This window comes from Vipera berus (genome assembly GCF_964194415.1).
Source record: "Vipera berus genome assembly, chromosome: 6".
Taxonomy (NCBI): Eukaryota; Metazoa; Chordata; class Lepidosauria; order Squamata; family Viperidae; genus Vipera; species Vipera berus.
The window spans coordinates 89,851,747-89,870,645 of NC_138208.1; the positions used below are offsets into that span (position 1 = coordinate 89,851,747).

The 18,899-nt window shown below is 45.6% G+C and overlaps 1 pseudogene across 1 annotated transcript in view; it reads left to right on the plus strand.

Annotated features, from left to right (window-relative positions):
* Positions 1-3,539: 3,539 nt before the first annotated feature.
* Positions 3,540-18,899, plus strand: part of LOC308670061 (tubulin alpha-1 chain-like) — a 19,278-nt pseudogene continuing 3,918 nt past the window's right edge. Inside the window, exons 1-2 of the transcript XR_014028814.1 lie at positions 3,540-3,586; positions 14,956-15,193. The product of XR_014028814.1 is annotated as a tubulin alpha-1 chain-like (transcript). The remainder of the gene's footprint in view (positions 3,587-14,955; positions 15,194-18,899) is intronic.

Below are 18,899 nucleotides of genomic sequence, written 5' to 3' on the forward strand. Positions count from 1 at the left end.
TTGACAACTTTTTCCACCCTATGTTCACACGACTTTTCGGACGCAGGAAAGTATTATTGTTGTTGTTGTTGTTGTTATTATTATTATTATTATTACCACAATGGAGCCCCAGATTTCTGCTGTTAAGCAAAACAGTTGTTAAGTGGGTTTTGACCCATTTTATGACCGACTTTGTCACCATTCTTAAGGGAATCACTCCAATTGTTAAAACTGTAACAAAGTTTTCCAGGGAATCCGGCTCCCCCATTGAGTTTGCTTGTCAGAAGGTCGCAAAAGAGAATCACGTGACCTTGGGGATGCTGCGACCGTCATAAATATGAACCAGTTGACAAGAATCTGATCCCCCATTCCCCCATGTAACGTACTGGGTCCGACGCAAGGAAGAGACGCCAGCCGGAGTACGTGTTCAGCTCTTTATTGGGGGGGTAGCGTACTGGAGAACAAGGGTTACCTGGCCTCCTTAAATACCTAGCCAGGTAGGCGTCCAGCCAATGGGGTTGGCCCTAGGTTTCCCGCCAAAACTAGGGTTCCCGCCAAAACCGTCCAGGCCAACGCCCCCTAGTGGCTGTTGCCATGCAGATACCTGCACTGGATACATAAGACCCCTCCCCCCTTAGAGAAGAACCACATGACAACCGTCGAACCAACATTACAACTATGTACATAACTATGTACAATGTGTGCTAATACATATGCAGCTGTTGGGTGATTACTTGCACACATAGTCCGCTAAGTATGCCGGCGCCCTGTGGGGCCTGGTGGACCGTCTGGGTGTGGCTTGGCCCTGGACTTGGACAGCGGGCTCGTGATGCCTCTGTGCTGGGTTGAGCAGGGTTGGTTGCAGGAGGCCATCCTCCTCTAGTTCTGGTTCCGAGTCGTTTTCGGTTGGACTGACCTCCCCTGGGGTGTGGCTATCCCGTTGGCCGTGGGTGGTGTTACTCAGGGACCCTTCCTCTGAGCTGGCCGATGTGTCGCCTTATGTGTCGATCCCCCTCCACCCCCCACGATGTAAGAGAGAGTGTCAGGACCCACCTCAATCCCCATCTTAGGAAATAAGAACTCTTGGATGCAAGTTTAGTCCAAAAGGAAAATGTTTACTAGGATGGAATCGACTGTGGCAATACAAGACGGAATCTAACAAAGTTACATTTCAATCCTATATAAAGCATTCCCATTTCAGCCCCTCCCCTCATCCATTTGGTCAGATGTCAGGCCCTTCCATGGGAAAGGGAACTCTCCTTGGTTTTATGGTTATTGCTTCCTTTTTTGTTCAAATGTTCCCTGTTGTTTGAAGATGCCTAAAGTCTATCCTCTCCCCCCCCCTTCGGAGAGATGGCAGAATACATTTATGAAATGTGATATAAATGGATTCTGACAGAGAGGCCCAGTTTTTTCAACCACGGTCCCCGGAATCCATGGATGCCCTGCCCCGTAGTTCCTTGCCCAAACCAGGTCCCCCACGTTGAGAACCCTCTGTGCTGCTGATGAGGGCCTATCCGTTTCCGCTGCCACTCGGTCGAGGTGCAAACGGTCAAGCTTGGTGATGAGGCGCCGTCCCCATCGTAGTTCTGCTGGGCTGTTGCCATGCAGGTACCTGCACTGGATACATAACAGCCCAAGCAGGAGACCCTCTCCCATTCTAGACAAGTGGCTGTCCAGATTCTTCTTGAAAGCCTCCAGTGTTGGGGCACCCACAACTTCTGGAGACATGCCATTCCACTGAATACAGAATAACAGAGTTGAAAGGGACCTTGGAGGTCTTCTAGCCCAGCCCGCTGCTCAAGTAAGAGACACTATACCAGGGGTCGGCAACCTGAAAAAGGAAAAGAGCCACTGGGAACCGGTTCCATCACACACAAAAAAAAGTGGGAGCCGCGTGCGTGTGTCCATGCACACGCTTGCGCAAAAAACATTTTGCGCATGCGCAAAACATTTTTTCTTGCGCATGCGCGGACGCGCGCGGTTGCCATTTTTTTAATATATGATGGAACCGGTTGCGCGACGGCGACGGCCCGTTTGCAGAGCTACCGCCTTCGGCAGCCTGGAAACATGCCGCGGCAGCTTTCCGAAAGAGCGGCGCCGCTGCCCATTCGCACGGAGGTGCGTGCGCACCTCTCCAAAGGTTTGGAGAGGTGCGCACGCACCTCTGCTCGTTCGGAGAGGTGCGCGCGCACCTCTCGGAACGGGCAGTGGCGCCGCTTGTTGGGAAAGCTGCCGCGGCCCATTTGCAGAGCTGCTGCCTTCGGCAGCCTGCAAACATGCCGCGGCAGCTTTCCCAACAAGCGGCGCCGCTGCCCGTTCGCGCAGAGGTGCGCGCGCACCTCTCCAAACGGGCGGTGCCACTCTCCATTTGGAGAGGTGCGCGTGCACCACTGCCCGTTCGAAGAGGTGTACGCGCACCGGGCGGCTGGGAGCCACAGGAGACGGCTCAAAGAGCCGCCGCGGGTTAACGACCCGTGACCTATACCATTTCAGGCTAGTGGCTGTCCAGTCTCTTCTTAAAAACCTCCAGGATGAGGCACCCAGAACTTCTGGTGGCAAGCTGTTCCACTGGTTAATTTTCCTTACTGTTAAGAAGTTTCTCCTTAATTCCAGGTTGCTTCTCTCCTTGATCAGCTTCCATCCATTGTTTCTCGTCCTGCCCTCTGGTGCTTTGGAGAATAAGTTGACCCCTTCTTCTATGTGGCAGCCCCTCAAATATTGGAATACTGCTAACATGTCTCCCCTGTTTCTTCTTTTCTTTAGACTAGCCAAATCCAAGTCCCACAGCCATTCTTCGTATGTTTTAGTCTCCAGGCCTTCGATCATCTTAGTTGCTCTTCTCTGAATTTTTGCAAAATTCTCAACATCTTTTTTGTGATATGGTGACCAAAATTGGCTGCAGTATTCCAGGTGCTGGTCTTACTAGGGCTTAATAGTGTAGAGTAGATTAGAGTGGAGTGGAGTGGAGTAGAGTAGAGTAGAGTAGAGTAGAGTAGAGGAATAGAAAATAGGGAGTGGAATGGAGTAGAGTAGAGTATAATAAAATAGAAAATATGGAATAGAATAGAATAGAATAGAATAGAATAGAATAGAATAGAATAGAATAGAATAGAATAGAATAGAATAGAATAGAATGCTAGGGAATTCTGGGAATTAAAATCCACAGGTTTTCAAGTTGTCAAGGTTGGACGCTCCCAAACTAGATCTCCCTTTGTTGAATTTCTGCTCAGCTCAACTTTGTGCAAACCCATCCGCTCTCCCATCCTAAGGATGCTCACTGGGAGGAATTCCCGGAGTGGTGTGTGTGTGTGTGTGTGTGTGTGTGTGTGTGTGTGTGTGACTTCACACCCGATCCAGCACGCCTGGAGACCCTTCCAAGCACCCGGGCAGTGGGCTAAACCAGGAGCATGAAATCTGACCACAGCCCTAACCCACTTTCTCCGCCCGTCCCCCCCTTCACTCCGCACTTCCCTGAAAGCGCCTCTGTTGCTTTAAGCCAGCAGAAGACTTCATTTTTCAGGTGGAGTCTCTCTTCTTGCCGGATTATAAATTTGCAGGGAGCAGGGCCAGCAGCTGCTTTGCTGGAATCCAAGCAGGCATCATGGTAAGCCCACCACGTCTGGGGCGGCGGTGGTGGGGGTGGTGGTCTTTGGGTCTCTCTCTCCCCCTCCCCCGCTAAAATAAAGGGTAAGGGGCTGTCCCCAAAGGGGAAGAGACGCATCTCTTTGCAAACTTTTTCAAAGTTTGGGGGGTTTGTTTCTGAAGCCCGTAGGGCCGAAGATTTCATTTGGCTGATTTTGCTCCTTATAAGGCGAAAGGTAGAGCTCCTGGAAAGGGTATCTTTACATGAGGAGGGGGATCCCTCCCTCTTGGCTTCCCCTCCCCCTGTCATTTTTCAGTGCAGAGGTGTGGCTCGATTTCTTGCAAAGTTATGGATCTGGTGCGGGACCCTTTCCCCCCCCCACCCCCTCTATCCTGTTGGTATCTTTGGAAGTTTTGTTTTTAAAAAAAAAATATATCTAGAGTCAATTTCATTTTCTTTGCCTCTTTCTCTGGATTATTTCATTCTGTAGTTACGAACGCGGCGAGCTGACAGATTACTGTAACTTTAGCAAATGTATATATACACATATATATTTTCAGCTCCTCTCCTCTCTGGATAAGAGGAAACTGCCATATTGCCTTTGTTTGCTGTAATCCCCAGAGTTGATAGGCTGAAGACCAGCACAAACTGTCTTTCTTTCTTTTTTTTTTTCCCCAAACATCTTTATCGGAGAAACGTTCCCAAGCCAGGAAACTTTTCACGTTAAATTAGAAAGCGCTAGGCGGAAACTGTTGAGAGGGTGTAACAATTCCTTTGCGTATTCATCAACTTTTAGGGAGGTGGGTGGAACTGCAAGATATATATATATATATATATATATATATATATATATATATATATATATATATATATATATATATATATATATATATATATATATATATATATATATATATATATATATATTGTTTTCTGAGGTTGACCAAAGATCTACACATATATATATATATTCCAAATGTTGGCAGGGCACCTTGCTTTGAATCCAAGAACTGCTGTCTGTTTACTCATCAGCTAGCCCAAGAAAGTTGGTGTAGTTTAAGACAGATTGGAGTGTGGTCTCTTCCTAGCTTCCCAAGCCAAACTGGGTTAACTTGGCTATGTCTGGTTTAATGAAGAGGAGGACCACGGGGTGACATGACAGCAGTCTTCCAATATTTGAGAGGCTGCTCCAGAGAAGAGCAGGGTGGGTGGGTGGTGGTTTCCAACCTCTTCTCCAAAGCACCCGAAGGGCAGGACAAGAAGCAACGGATGGAAACTCATCAAGGAGAGAAGCAATCCAGAACTAAGGAGAAGTTTCCTAACAGTGAGAAGAATTAACCAGTGGAATTGCCTGCCTCCAGAAGTTGTGGGTGCTCCACCACTGGAGGCTTTCAAGGAGACTGAACAGCCATTGGTCTGAAATCCTATAGGGTCTCCTGCTTGAGCGGGGGGGGTTGGACTAGAAGACCTCTAAGGTCCCTTCCGACTTGGTGATTTTGCTATTCTATACTCCCAGATCAATTAACCAGTGGAACTGCTTGCCTCCAGAAATTGTGGGTGCTCCATCACTGGAGGTTTTCAAGAAGAGACTGGCCAGCCATTTGTCTGAAATGGTATAGGGTTTCCTGCCTGAGCAGGGGGTTGGACTAGAAGACCTCCAAGGTCCCTTTCAACTCTGTTATTCTGTACTCAGTGGAATGGCTTGACTTTAGAAGTAATGGGTGCTCCAATTAGGTTTTCAAGAAGAGGCTGGACAGCCATTTGTCTGAAATGGGAGAGGGTCTCCTGCTTGGAGAATTGGGGGGTGGGTTTAGCCTAGAAGACCCCCAAGATCCCTTCCAGCTCTGTTAATTCTGTTCCCCCGAGATGTTTTGTTTCATGGGGGGGGACAGACATTTAAACGGAGGAAGGAGCCCAGTCCTGTTTTAGCAAATTAAAATATTTGTCCTACAAGCTCAAAAGCTACTTTGCAGTTTTTGCGGTTTGGGAAGGCATGTTGCGAAGAAGGCAGCTGCCCGGTGCTGGGAGCTGCCCCCTCCAGAAAGGTGGGTGCGGGGGAGGGGGGGTGGCGTGCGTCCAGCTTTGCCAGTTGAAGAAATAATACAAATATGCCAGCAGTTGTTTTTTGCGCGGAGCAGGTGGTGGTGTGTCTCCTGGCACACTTGTTGAGAAAGCATGCGAAGAGGCAGCTCGCTTTGACTCCGGAGCGACACATGGTCCCCGGGGGACTCGGCAAATTTGGGCCAGAAGGTCCACCGTAGATGGTGAGCCAGGAGACCAGCAAAAATAGATAGATAAGAGAGAGAGAGAGAGAGAGAGAGAGAGAGAGAGAGAGAGAATGATAGATATATAGAGATAGATAGATAGATAGATAGATAGATAGATAGATAGATAGATAGATAGATAGATAGATAGATAGATAGATAATAGATATGGATGGAATAGATAGATAATGATAGATACATAGATAGTGATAGATACATAGATAATAGATGATAGGGAGTAGATAGAGATAATAGAGAGAGGGGATAGATAGATAGATAGATAGATAGATAGATAGATAGATAGATAGATAGATAGATAGATAGATAGATAGATAGATAGATATGGATGGAATAGATAGATAATGATAGATACATAGATAGTGATAGATATAGATAATGAGAGAGAGAAAGAGAGAGAAATGGATGGAATAGATAGATAATGATAGATACATAGATAATGATAGATACATAGATAATAATAGATGATAGGGAGTAGATAGAGATAATAGAGAGAGGGGATAGATGATAGATAGATAGATAGATAGATAGATAGATAGATAGATAGATAGATAGATAGATAGATAGATAGATAGATAGATAGATAGATAGACAGACAGACAGACGGATAGATAGATAGATATGCATGCCTCCTTGGAAATGGTCGTTTTCAGCCACGAGCAGTCATCTAATCAACTCTGTATGGCTACTTTAATGAAGAGAAGGACGAGGGGGGACATGATAGCAGTCTTCCAATATCTCAGGGGCTGCCCCAAAGAAGAGGCAGTCAAGCTGTTCTCCAAAGCGCCTGAAGGCCGGACAAGAAGCAACGGATGGAAACTCATCAAGGAGAGAAGCAACCTAGAACTAAGGAGGAATTTCCTGACAGAACAATTAACCAGTGGAATGGCTTGCCACCAGAAGTTGTGGGTGCTCCACCACTGGAAGTGTTTAAGAAGAGACTGAACCTCCATTTGTCTGAAATGGTCTAGGGCAGGGGTCTTCAAACTTGGCCCTTTTATGACTTGTGGACTTCAACTCCCAGAATTCCTCAGCCAGGCATGCTTTCTGAGGAATTCTGGGAGCTGAAGTCCACAAGTCATAAAAGGGCCAAGTCTGAAGACCCCTAGTATAGGGTTTCCTGCCTGAGCAGGGGATTGGACTCAATCACAGCTGTCAAACTTGCGACGTCACGTGATGTGTCACGACGTATCATGACTTTTTTTCCATTGCCAACAATGAGGGCGCGGTTTTGGCATGACGTATCCGGCCCACGAGCCGGCAGTTGGACACCCATGGACTAGATGTCCTCCGACTTTATTATTATTATCTATGGAAGTGGGGTTTTTTTCGTGTGGCTCAATGTACAGGAAGTCCTCGCTTTACGACCACAACTGAGCCCAAAATTTCTGTCGGGAAGCCAGACCTCAGTCAAGTGAGTTTTGCCCCATTTTACCAGCTTCCTGGCCACGGTTATTAAGTGAATCCGTGCAGTTGTTCAGTTAGTAACAGGGTTGTTCTCTGACCTTCTCCGTTGACTTTACTTGTTTGCCGAAGGTGGCAAAAGTGGATCGCGTGATCCCGGGACGGGGGGGGACTGTCATAAATATGAGTCGGTTGCCGGTCGTCTCGACTTTGGATCGCGTCGCCATGAGGACGCTGCAATGGCCGTAACTCTGAAAAATGCCCATAAAGTCACTTTTTCCCCAGGACATTATAACTTTGGACAGTCACTCAGTGAACTGTCGTAAGTTGAGGATTACCTGTAGTCTTTCAATTTACAAGTCTGACCAGGAGCAGGATTTTCCCTTGATAAGCCAGGTGCTTGTTAATGCCAGTCCCATCTGATGTTCTGACCCCGTTTGCCACAATGGTTAAGCCAATCGCTGCAGTGAAGGGAATCGCTCTGGTCCTTAAGTGAATCACTTGGTCATTAAGTGAAACCAGCTTCCCCTATTGCAGGGATGTCAAACTCAATTTCATTGAGGGCCGCATCAGCATTGCGGTTGCCCTCAAGGGGCCAGGTGGGTGTGGCCAGGGTGGGCGTGGCCTACTGGGTGGGCGTGGCTAGAGTGCGTATGGCCTACTGGGTGGGCGTGGCCAGCTCTACATCGTTCGCACCAAGGGTGCCTATGGGGGCCTGGGCAGGAGTGGGACAGATCTGAGGGTCTGTGGCAGAAGGAGGGTCTCTGGGCCAGGGTCAAGGCAGTGGGGGCCGTTCCCTCCGTTTCCAGGATGGCTTCGCGGGCCGCATGAAACCACTTCGCGGGCCGGATCCGGCCCCCGGGCCTTGTGTTTGACATGTCTGATCTATTGACTCGGCTCATCGGATGCCAGCTGGGAAGTTTGCAAACGGCTATCAAGTGACTCTGGGATGCTGCGACGGCTATAAAGACATAGGCCTGAATTTTGATCCTGTGACTTAACGAGGATGCTGCAACGGTCGTGTGAATAACGGTCATAAGTCACTTTTTGATGGCCGTTATAATGGTCGTTGAATGCATGACTGGAAGGGGAGGACCATTTGCATGTGGAGGTAGAGGTAGGACTAGATGACCTCCAAGGTCCCTTCCAACTTTGTTATTCTTCAGTCAATCAGAACAGAGCTGGAAGGGGCTTTGGAGGTCTTCTAGTCCAGCCCCCTGCTCAGGCAGGAGACCCTATAGCAGACGTGTCAAACTGCCTGCCCACCGGCTGGATGCGTCATGCGGAAGCCACGCCCACCCCATTGCCAGCAATGGAAAAACAGTCCCAATACGTTGCACAACGTACGGAACAGGGAATAGAATAGAAAATAGGGAATGGAATGGAATGGAATGGAATGGAATAGAATAGAATAGAATAGAATAGAATAGAATAGAATAGAATAGAATAGAATAGAATAGAATAGAATAGAATAGAATAGAATAGAATAGAATAGAAAATATGGAATAGAATAGAATAGAATAGAATAGAATAGAATAGAATAGAATAGAATAGAATAGAATAGAATAGAATAGAAAATATGGAATAGAATAGAATAGAATAGAATAGAATAGAATAGAATAGAATAGAATAGAATAGAATAGAATAGAATAGAATAGAATAGAATAGAAAATATGGAATAGAATAGAATAGAATAGAATAGAATAGAATAGAATAGAATAGAATAGAAAATATGGAATAGAATAGAATAGAAAATATGGAATAGAATAGAATAGAATAGAATAGAATAGAATAGAATAGAATAGAAAATATGGAATAGAATAGAATAGAATAGAATAGAATAGAATAGAAAATATGGAATAGAATAGAATAGAATAGAATAGAATAGAATAGAATAGAATAGAAAATATGGAATAGAATAGAATAGAATAGAATAGAATAGAATAGAATAGAATAGAATAGAATAGAAAAGAAAAGAAAATATGGAATAGAATAGAATAGAATAGAATAGAATAGAATAGAATAGAATAGAATAGAATAGAATAGAATAGAATAGAATAGAATAGAAAATATGGAATAGAATAGAATAGAATAGAATAGAAAATATGGAATAGAATAGAATAGAATAGAATAGAATAGAATAGAATAGAATAGAATAGAAAATATGGAATAGAATAGAATAGAATAGAATAGAATAGAATAGAATAGAATAGAATAGAATAGAATAGAATAGAATAGAATAGAATAGAATAGAAAATATGGAATAGAATAGAATAGAATAGAATAGAATAGAATAGAATAGAATAGAATAGAATAGAATAGAATAGAATAGAATAGAATAGAAAATATGGAATAGAATAGAATAGAATAGAATAGAATAGAATAGAATAGAATAGAATAGAATAGAATAGAATAGAATAGAATAGAATAGAATAGAATAGAATAGAATAGAAAATATGGAATAGAATAGAATAGAATAGAATAGAATAGAATAGAATAGAATAGAATAGAATAGAATAGAAAATATGGAATAGAATAGAATAGATGGAATGGAATGGAATGGAACAGAACAGAACAACAGAACAGAATAGAATAGAAACGGAACAGAACAGAATAGAATAGAACAGAACAGAACAGAACAGAGCTGGAAGGGACCTTGGAGGTCTACTAGTCCAGCCCCCTGCTCAAGCAGGAGACCCTATAGAATTTCAGACCAATGGTTGTCCAGTCTCTTAACAACCTCCAGTGTTGGAGCACCCACAACGTCTGGAGGCAGGTTGTTCCACTGGTTAATTCTTCTCACTGTTGGGAAACTTCTCCTTAATTCCAGGTTGCTTCTCTCCTTGATGAGTTTCCATCCGTTGCTTCTTCTCCTGCCTTCTGGTGCTTTGGAGAACACGTTGGCCCCCTCCTCCTCTTTGTGGCAGCCCCTTAAATACTGGAACGCTGCTATCATGTCCCCCCACCCCAAGTCCTTCTTTTCTCTGGCCTGGCCATATCCAATTCCTGCCACCATTCTTCCATGTGTTTTAGTCTCCAGGCCCCTAATCTTCTTCCAAGTTGCTCTTCTCTGCGCTTTTCCCCCAAAATCTCAACCTCTTTTTCGTCGTGTGGGGACCAAAACTGGGTGCAGCATTCCAGGGGTGGCCTTACTAAGGCTTTTTAAAAAACGTGATCTTGATTCTACGCCTCTGTTTATGCAGCCCAGGATTTTATTGGCCATTTTGGGCTGTTGCCGCACAGGGCTGGCTCCTGTTTAAAGTGATCGTCCACAAGGACTCCAAGGCCCATCTCACAGTTGGTGATTTTGAGCCAGGTTTCGCCTAATCTATAATTGTCCCTTTGGTTTTTTTCCTGCCTAGGTATGACCGTTTGTAGTTATAATGCCGGGCTCTTCAAACTTGGCAACTTTTAAGATTTGTGGACTTCAACTCCCAGAAGGCTGAGGAATTCTGGGAGTTGAAGTCCACAAGTCTTAAAGTTGCCAGGTTTGAAGACCACTGGTATATACAGTATTAACCTGATGAATTCAATGCTAATCCATGGATGGTTCAGCTCTATGCACCCCCTTCTCTCTGCCATTGAATTCAATGGGACAAATTTCTGGGTAGTTTTATCCTGAGTGAAACATAAGGGCTGGCTGAGCGATGCTGGGAGATGAAGTCCACAAGTCTTAAAAAGTTGCCGAGTTTGAAGACACACACACACACACACCCGTTATAACGACAAGGTCGTGAAATGGAGGAAAGCTTACTTAAGCGTCTCGTTTAGCAGCAGAAATGTCGGGCTCCCTTGTGGTCGTAAGTTGAGGACTCTCTGGACTGGCTCGCGGATTGCCGCAAGAGCTTGTGAGGTCAGCTGCGACCCAGTTAGCAACCTCCGGTTTTTCTTTAGCGGCAGAAGTTCTGAATTTCTTCGTCCACTGGAGGACTATCTTGTTGAGAGGCGTTCTTTGAAATGCAAAGAACATCTTCAAACATCTCAGAGAAAGATCTTAGGTACAACAAGCTCGCCTGAAAGTAGTAACAATTGCTAGAAAACCCGAGTTTTAAGAGTTGAGTCGGCTTGGAACGCCGCACGATAAAAACAATTCTTTGAAAAATCTATTCTGGCGAACTCTCAAGTCGGCTAAATAATTCACAGATGTTCTCTGTGCAAACACACCCCTGTTTTTTTTTCCCTTTTCGGAGCCGAGCAGTATTATGCAAATTGCACACACACAAAAAAATAGTGTGAATTTTTTTTAAAAAAAAAATTGGTTCAGGTACAAACTAGAAGAAAAAGAACTGTAGCCAAATGTAGTTTATATCCAGGCTATTCTCTGCAGATATTTTTTTTTCCTATGGGTTTGCCAAACCGTCTTTCGTATCTGAGCATGTTTACACGCGGCTTGTTGCTCATTGAACTATTTGGTTTTAAGATTCGGACTGATTTGAAAGTGGATTTTTTTAAAAAAAAATAATAATGACAGCCTTACAAGAATGACTTGGGGGGAAAAAAGATGTCATACTGCTTGGGTTAAAAGAAATCATAAATAAAAGGGATTTGGGCATCGTTTTGATCGGAGAGAATGATTTCCTGCCTGAGAAGGGGGTTGGACTAGATGACCTCCAAGGTCCCTTCCAACTTTTTTATATTGTTGTTAATAATAATAATAATAATAACAAACCACGAGATAAGTTTTCTTACATTGGATACCAATTGTCCTTGACTTACGGCCTCGATTGATCCCAAAATTTCTGTTGCTAACCAAGGCAGTCCTTAAGTGAGTTTTGCCCCATTTTACGACCTTTTTGGCCACACTTGTTAAGTGAATCACTGCAATTATTAAGTTAGTCCCACGGCTGTTATGTGAATCCAGCTTCCCCATTGATTTTGCTTGTCGGGAGGTCGCAAGCGGGGATGATGTGAACCCACGGGACACTTTAACCCGTCATAAATAGGAGTTGGTGGCCAAGTGTCTGAATTTCGATCCCGTGACCGCGGGGATTTTGCAACGGGTAGCGTGAGAAACGGTCCTAAGTCCCGGGTTTTTTCTGGCGCCGTTGTAACTTTGAACGGTCCCTAAACAAACTGTTGCCCGTTGTAAGTTGATCCCAACATTTCTGTGGCTAAACCGAACGGTTGTTAAATCCATTACGCCCCATTTTACGACCTTTCTTGCCGCCATCGTTAAGTGAGCCCCTGCAGTTGTTAAGCGAGTCACACGGTCGTTAAGTGAATCTGGCTTTCCCCCATTGACTTTGCCTGTCGGAAGTTCGCCAAAGGGGATCACGTGACTCTGGAGCTCTGCGATGGTCATAAATAGGAGTCAGTTGCCCAGCTTATGGATTTTGATCACGTGACCACAGGGGTGCTGCAACGGTCACGCGTGGGAAAAATGGTCATAAGTTACTTTTTTTTTTTGCACTGTTGTAACTTTGAACGGTCGCTAAATGAACTTTTGTAAGTCAAGGATTGATTACCTGTATTAAAAAAAATAAAATTACGGTCGCTAAAAGAACTTTTGTAAGTCAAGGATTTCCTGTATTTTAAAAATTAAGTTAAATTAAAATTACGGTCGCTAAAAGAACTTTTGTAAGCCAAGGATTTCCTGTATTTTAAAAATTAAGTTAAATTAAAATTACGGTCGCTAAAAGAACTTTTGTAAGTCAAGGATTTCCTGTATTTTAAAAATTAAGTTAAATTAAAATTACGGTCGCTAAAAGAACTTTTGTAAGCCAAGGATTTCCTGTATTTTAAAAATTAAGTTAAATTAAAATTACGGTCGCTAAAAGAACTTTTGTAAGCCAAGGATTTCCTGTATTTTAAAAATTAAGTTAAATTAAAATTACGGTCGCTAAAAGAACTTTTGTAAGCCAAGGATTTCCTGTATTTTAAAAATTAAATTAAATTAAAATTACGGTCGCTAAAAGAACTTTTGTAAGCCAAGGATTTCCTGTATTTAGAGGGGGAAAAAATTTAAAAGAATTTCCTGTGCTGGTTTACCTTCTCGTTTTGCTTTAAACTCTTGCAGGAAAGAGGTTTTCTCACTAACAGCTTTAAGCTTCCATCTTTCCAAGGACATCCAGTGGAGTTTAACAGAAGAAACTCAGACCAGGAAATAAGGGGAGGGGGTCTTTCCTTTGTCTAACGCTCTTTTAAAATGTGAAAAATTCTTTTTTTTCTTTGCTTGGTTTCCTTATTGTCTTTGCCTTTTTTTTTCTTTTTGAGTCTGTGTTTTAACTTTTGAAACAACTAAAATGTTTATTTAAAAAAAGAAAAGTGAAGAAAAGCACATTTGGCCTCCGTCAGCGGGAGATACAATAGCTGCGAAATGCTCCTTCAAATCACGTCTGGCTGTCTTCCCTACTGCCTTCCAGACAGGGTTTTGTCTCCAGGTGACTAGTCCCTGGCAAGGTTTTCCAGCAGCGGGTTTGCCATTGCCTCCTTCTTGGGGCTGAGAGAAAGCGACTGGCCCAAAGTTACCTATGGCTTTGTGCCTAAGGAGAGGACTAGAATTTAAGAACTCTTGATTTCTAGTCTAGTATCTTTACCCCTAAGGGACGCGGTGGCTCAGTGGGTTAGGACGCTGAGCTTGTCGATCGGAAGGTTGGCAGTTTGGCGGGTCGAATCCGGAGTGCCGCGTAGCAGAGTGAGCGCCTGTTACTCGTCCCAGCTTCTGCCAACCTAGCAGTTCGAAAGCACGTAAAAATGCAAGTAGGAAAATAGGGACCATTCCGGTGGGAAGGTAACAGCGTTCCGTGCGCCTTTGGCGTCTAGTCATGCCGGCCACATGACCACGGAGACGTCCTCGGACAAGTGCTGGCTCTTCGGCTTTGAAACGGAGATGAGCACCGGCCCCTAGAGTCGGAAACGACTAGCACACCTGTGCCGGGGAACCTTTACCTATCTTTACCCCTACCGCTAGTCCTTGCTTAGTGACTGTATGAAGTTATGATGGACCCCAAAAGGTATTTACTACTTGGTTTCAAATTTCTGGCCGTGGCGCACGCATGCACACACACACACACACGCCACAACTGAGCCCCAAATTTGTTGCTAAGCGAGACAATTGTTAAATGAGTTTTGCCCCCATTTTACGACCTTTCTTGCCAAAGTTGTTAAGTGAATCACTGCAGCTGTTAAGTTAGTCATACGGTGGTTAAGTGAATCTGGCGTCCCCCATTGATTTTACTCATCAGAAGGTCATAAAAGGGGGGTCACGTGACCCTGGGACACTGCAAACCGTCATAAATGCGAGTCAGTTGCCAAGCGTCTGGATTTTGATCGCCTGACCCTGGGGACGCTGCAACGGTCGAAAGTGCGAAAAACGGTCCAGAGTTGCTTTTTTCAGGGCCGTAACTTTGAACGGTCACTAAACGAACTGTCGTAAGTGGAGGACCGTCTACATTAACTCAGCTTCCTCGGTTTTGTTTAACGACCGCCACGTTCGCTTTATCACTGTGCCACTCGCTTCGCCACTGCCCCTCCCGAAACGTAAAATCGACTCGGTCACATGGCTGCTTGGACTTACGACGGCCACGCCTCGCCACAGAGATGCCAGACTCCGTTATGGTCGTTAAGGCGAGGACTACCTGTACGCTCAACTTAAAAGGCTCCCCAGCCTGCACGAGGCAGAAATATTGAAATGCAGATGTTCTGACATTCGGACCGATGTTGCTGACAATCCATGTTGAAACCCCGGTTTGTTCTTTTTCCCAGAGGGAATGTCTGTCAATCCACATCGGCCAGGCGGGAGTCCAAATGGGGAATGCCTGCTGGGAACTTTACTGCCTGGAACACGGGATTCAGGCGGATGGCACCATCCCGGGCACCCCGGCCCCTCCGAAGAGCGAGACCGAGCAAGTGGATTCCTCTTTCGAGACCTTCTTTTGTGAGACGGCCTCCGGGAAGCACGTGCCTCGGGCGGTGTTCGTGGACCTGGAGCCCACCGTCATCGGTAAGGTCCCCGTTTCCCCCCAAATAAGCCCTACCCCAAAAATAAGCCCTACTTTTGGAGCAAGGTGCGCACCTAAAAATCAAGGTAGGCTGGAGGTGTGGATCTGCCCCACGCACCCCGCAGCCTGCCTTTCCTCGCTGGCCTATTTCTTCTTCTGTGGCGTCTTCTGCAGCCAGGCTTGCATTTCTGGAAAGGCCACTGCAGCTGAGCATCGAGCTATGGATTGAATCCACAGCTCGGTCCTCGGCTGCGGAGGCCTTCCGGAGAGGCCTGACTGTGAAATGCAGGCCCGAATGCAGCTGCAGAACTTCGGCCCCAGAAGAAGTGGACCGGATGAGTGGTGCTCTCAGTGCTGGAGGTGAGTAAAAAATGGAGTCATTTGGGGAGGCTGCCTTAGCTGGCAGCCAATACTTACTACATTTGTTTTCTTCCTAGTCCACCCCACTGCTTGAGCAGGAAGCCGTCTACCATTTCAGACAAATGGTTGTCCAGTCTCTTAACTAGTGCTTCTTTTGTAAAAGAAAAAGGTGCCGGAACTCACACATGTCATACAACCCGCCTTGCCTACCCTACAAGGTTCCATCCAAAAAAGGTGCCGGAACTCCATTCTGAGCGTTCTATGAGGAAAAAAGCCCTGCTCTTAACAACCTCCAGTGTTGGAGCACCCACAACTTCTTTCCACTGGTTAATTCTTCTCACTGTTAGGAAACTTCTCCTTAGTTCCAGGTTGCTTCTCTCCTGGATGAGTTTCCATCCATTGCTTCTTGTCCTGCCTTCAGGGGCTTTGGTGAAGAGGTGGACCCCCTTTTCTCTGCAGGCGCCCCTGAAGTACTAGAAGACAGTACCATACCCCCCCCCCCCCGTCCTTCTGTTCGACAGGCTAGACCAGGGGTAGGCAACCTTGGCTCTTTTATGACTCGTGGATTTCAACTCCCAGAATTCCTGAGCCAGCATGGGGGAACTATGGCCCCTTCAAGCCTTGGGGACTTCAACTCCCAGAATTCCTGAGCCAGCATGGGGAAACTATGGCCCCCTCATGACTTGTGGACTTCAACTCCCAGAATTCCTGAGCCAGCATGGGAGAACTATGGCCCCCCTCATGACTTGTGGACTTCAACTCCCAGAATTCCTGAGCCAGCATGAGGAAACTATGGCCCCCCTCATAATTTGTGGACTTCAACTCCCAGAATTCCTGAGCCAGCATGGGGGAACTATGGCCCCTTCAAGCCTTGGGGACTTCAACTCCCAGAATTCCTGAGCCAGCATGGGGAAACTATGGCCCCCTCATGACTTGTGGACTTCAACTCCCAGAATTCCTGAGCCAGCATGGGAGAACTATGGCCCCCCTCATGACTTGTGGACTTCAACTCCCAGAATTCCTGAGGCAGCATGAGGAAACTATGGCCCCCTCATAATTTGTGGACTTCAACTCCCAGAATTCCTGAGCCAGCATGGGGAAACTATGGCCCCTTCATGACTTGTGGACTTCAACTCCCAGAATTCCTGAGCCAGCATGGGGAAATTATGGCCCCTTCATGACTCGTGGACTTCAACTCCCAGAATTCCTCAGCCAGCATGGCTCAGCTTGGAAACCTCTCCCTTTCCCCTCAGCATGGCTGGCTCAGGAATTCTGGGAGTTGAAGTCCACGAGTCATAAAAGAGCCAAGGTTGCCTAACCTTGGGCTAGAGATACCTTCTGTGCAGCCTAATGTTAGGTAGCCAGGCTTGCCTGCCGTCAGCCGTGTCTTCTGCACCCTTCATTCCCCAAAACACGAAGTCTCTTTTTTCAGCTCCTGTGAAAAAGGATTGTGCATTTTCAGCTCCTGTGAAAAAGGATTGTGCATTTTCCGCGACAAAAGGGGGAAGTGGTTTGCCATTTGCTGCCTTCTTGTTTATTCTTCCTGGCTTAAAGCAACAATTGTGAGGTTTCCTGTTGGTGCCTATCACGCTCTGAACAGGGTCCGGTCTGAGTAGCTTGAGAGATTAGTGAAGGTTGGCCAGCCCAGCCCACCGCAGTTGCAGGAAATGCAGTGGGCTGTTTTGTTTGCCCTTGCACATGGCCTGAAGCATCTTTTTGAAACCACAAGCTGATTTTTTAAAAATAAATAAATAAATAAATAAATAAATAAATAAATAAATAAATAAATAAATAGACTACGATGGCGGCTGTATCCCTAAAATGCAGCTTTTCCTACTGAAAGTAGTTTATCCGCAGCTGTCTTTCGTAAGCTTTTCACGAAGAGTTTCCTTGCTTTGGGTGAAATGTTTCTTTAATAAAACGTACGTATGAAAACTTCATAAAATTTAATCTTAATTTATTAAAAGAAGAAAGGAGGGAGACGTCATAGCAGTCTTCCAGTCTCTCAGGGGCTGCCCCAAAGAAGAGGGAGTCAAGCTATTCTCCAATAGCGCCCAAAGGCAGGACAACAAGCAACGGAGGGAAACTAATCAAGGAGAGAAGCAACCTGGAATTAAGGAGAAACTTCCTGACAGTGAGGACAATTAACCGGTGGAACAGCTTGCCACCAGAAATCCTGGGCGCTCCATTGCTGGGGTTTTTTAAGAAGAGGCTGAACAATCACCTGTCTGAAATGGTATGGGGTCTCCTGCTCGAGCTGGGGGCTGGACTAGATGACCTCCAAGGTCCCTTCCAACTCTATTCTATTCTAAATTCAATGCTATTTATTTATTTATTTATTTATTTATTTATTTATTTATTTATTTATTAAATAGCATGCGTTCTCAATGAAAACGGGAGAGGAGATTGGTAACCCAAACACTGGGGGGGGGGGGAATTAAGTCATCTCCCCCCGGGGTTGATCTGCAGGAGGCCCCTGTTGTGGTACACAACATGACACAATCTCCTGAAAGTTCTCAAAAAAATCTGAACCGCGACACCATCGGAGCCCTTATTGTATCCGCTGGTTAGAAAAATGGCATTTCACGTTGTGGAAACGAGGGCCACAAATCTGATGGGAACACCACAAAAAGAAAAAAAAACTACCAATCTGCAATACCGACAGAATGTTTGCAGTTTTAGGGTTGAGTTGTGGCGTCCCCTGGTGCCCTTTGCGCTTCGTTGGTTCCTGCAGACGTTTCATGACCCAGCTAGGGAACATCATCAGTTCTGGAAGGGAGTGGAGTTTGTGGAGAGCAGGAGGAGGAGGAGGAGGAGGAGGAGGAGGAGGAGGAAGGACTGTGGGGTCCCTGGTGCTCTCTGAGCTTGGCTGTTTCCTTGCAGATATTTCATGAACTATCTAGTAACATCAATGGATAGAAGCCGTCAAGCACACGTCTTCTAGTACTAATGATGTTACTTAAATGGGTCATGAAATGTCTGCTAGGAATTAACCAAGATCAGAGAGCACCGGGGACCCCACAGTCCTCCTCCTCCTCCTCCTCCACCACCACCACCATTCAAGCACCAATGAGGTTACCTAGTTGGGTCATGAAACATCTGCAAGGAAACCACCAAGCTCAGAGAGCAACAAGGACCCCTCAGTTCTTCTCCTTTCTTTCCTTCCTTCCTTCCTTCCTTCCTTCCTTCCTTCCTTCCTTCCTTCCTTCCTTCCTTCCTTCCTTCCTTCCTTCCTTCCTTCTCCTCCTCCTCCTCCTCCTCCTCCTCTCCTCCACAAGTCTCACTCCCCTTCCAGCACTGATGATGTCACCTAGTTGGGTCATGAAATGTCTGCAAGAAAACCACCCA